This window comes from Peromyscus californicus, unplaced genomic scaffold, assembly GCF_007827085.1.
Source record: "Peromyscus californicus insignis strain IS unplaced genomic scaffold, ASM782708v3 Scaffold_23__1_contigs__length_62951481, whole genome shotgun sequence".
In the NCBI taxonomy this organism is placed as follows: domain Eukaryota; kingdom Metazoa; phylum Chordata; class Mammalia; order Rodentia; family Cricetidae; genus Peromyscus; species Peromyscus californicus.
This window is the reverse complement of record NW_026294534.1, coordinates 25,447,644-25,450,096: the sequence shown is the minus strand read 5'-3', so window position 1 is coordinate 25,450,096 and position 2,453 is coordinate 25,447,644.

Below are 2,453 nucleotides of genomic sequence, written 5' to 3'. Positions count from 1 at the left end.
CCCCTCTTCTTCTTGGGATTTTATTACTGTTACCAGTAATTATTCCATTGGGCATATTAATACTTATCATGGCACCCCTGATTGTTCCTCCTGGTGCCACCCCCTGAAGGTTACCTTCACCGAGGCTGGGAAGGCTCATTCGGCCTGGGAGGCGGGTCTCACTTGGGGCCTTCGCCTCTTTCAGGAGGGAAGAGATACAGGCGTCACCTTTATCATCAAGCTTTTAAAACAGCCTGTCAATTCCCCTAACCCTGTTGCCATCGGTCCCAACTCTCTTCTCGGCAACAATGATTTTCCTACAACCAATATATCTCAGACATCCCCGGGTTTTTCTCCCACGTTCCCACCTCCCCCACCAACTACCAAAGATATAATTACTACTTAATACCTCCAAGCCTGATTTGATTGACTCCTGCTGGCTTTGCTATCATTCTGCCCCCCGCCCCCCCATTTTATGAAGGTGTGGCTGTTGATGTAGATTTCTCCCTAACCACTGACCCACACGATTGTCGCTGGCAGCAGCCTCCCACATCTCGCCTTACACTCTCCCAAGTTATGGGCTCGGTCCGCTGCCTTGTCACCCAAGGCACTACCATTCCCCCCGTTTATCAACCCCTTTGTAATATCACAGATAACCTAAAATCCTCCCTTAAGTCTGGATATCTTCTCCCTGCCAATGATACTTGGTGGGCCTGTACTGATGGCCTAACACCATGCGTTTCTCTTCATTTAAATAATCCCTCTGCCCCCTTATTCTGTATATTGGTTCAACTTATCGCTAGGCTAACCTATTATTCCCCAGATCAGGAAGATGGGATGAGAAGACTCTGGCAGAGACGGCTGCCCTCGCGCCCCCCCCCCCCATCCCTCGAAAAGGGAACCCGTGACCGTGGTCACTCTGGCCGCCCTCCTGGAGGTCGGGGCTACAGGGGGCGGTATGGGCATAGCTTCCCTGGTTTTATCTAATCAACATTATTCAGAGCTTAGAATTTCTATAGATGAAGATATAGCACAGCTTGAGCGAGACATTTCCGCCCTTGAATCTTCCCTCACCTCCCTTTCAGAGGTGGTCCTCCAAAACCTCTGAGGTCTCGACCTCCTCTTTTTACAACAAGGAGGCTTCTGTGCCACTCTTAAGGAAGAGTGCTGCTTCTATACTGATCACACAGGAGTAGCAAGGGATAGCATGGCCAAGGTCCGGGAAGGCTTAGAGAAGTACAAAAAAGAAAGGTCAAGAGCTAGGCTGGTTCCAAAATTGGTTCTCTGCATCTCCCTGGTTAACCACCCTCCTGCCATCCCTTCTGGGACCCTCGGTTGGCCTCATTCTTGTCTTGACATTCGGCCCTTGGGCCTTGTCTTGACTAACTCAATTTGTGCGCTGTCAGCTTGGCCGAACTTCAGGCAAAACAAATTCAGGTTCATTACCATCGCCTCGACCTCCATGATCGTGGTCTCGATGAACCAGATAAAGACTCCATATCAGCACAGACCCCTCTGCCCAGGGGAGGATGCATCTGCCTGGGAGCTGGAGCCCACTGCATAGGGGATTGAGGGTGCAGCAAGGACTGCAGAAGGCAGGGAGACTAAAGTGCTCCACCATCCTGGGTGCCTTGGATGACTTGCTCTATTGCACGGCACCTATGCAGACCCTATACTCTTTCCTCCCGGATTCAAGCCCACCCCCTGTAAAAAACTACATCGTTCCAGCTTCCTTTGGGACATATGGGGACGCCTACATGGACCGACCGTTAACAATGGAACTTATCAGGGATAGAGCCTCTGTCACCCCTCCCCTGTCACGGCAAAAACATTTGGGCCTCCTTTCTTTGTTTTGCTATACGTATAGAAGGGGGAAGATGTCAGGGACCAAACATGAACCATGGAAAAGTACTAGCTGGGCCAGAGAACAAGCCACAGGCCCTAAACCAGATGCCCCCAAAGATAAAGAACATCCCGAGGTCAGGTAGCATAGCAACAGAACAATGGGCCCTGACCAGTGACCTTATCACCTAGCACATCCTGCAGCTTCACGACCTGCACATTCCCCTTCAGCTACACGTCCCTCCTCAGCTGCACGTCCTGCACCCCTTCCCTCCCCGCCCCCTCCCCCTCCCATGCTATATAAGCCTTGCTGAGGAGAATAAAACTTGCAGCTTGATCAGAACCCTGTCTTGCTGTCTTCCTTCATATCTCCCATCCCTTTCATTCTCTCCCACAGGTGGGTCGCCCCCGTTGAGACCCCGCTGGCCGGGGCAAAAGCCTATGTAATTCTGTACAAAAGGCAGAACTGTATGTTATTCTTATGGTATTAATGGACTTCACAGAACCCCTGAATATTGTCCCTGACTCTCAATATGCAGAGAGTTGTTTTACATATTGAAACTGCTGCATTTATTCCTGAATTAACTTCACTAACCATACAATTACAGGAAATCATCCGAAATATGGAACAT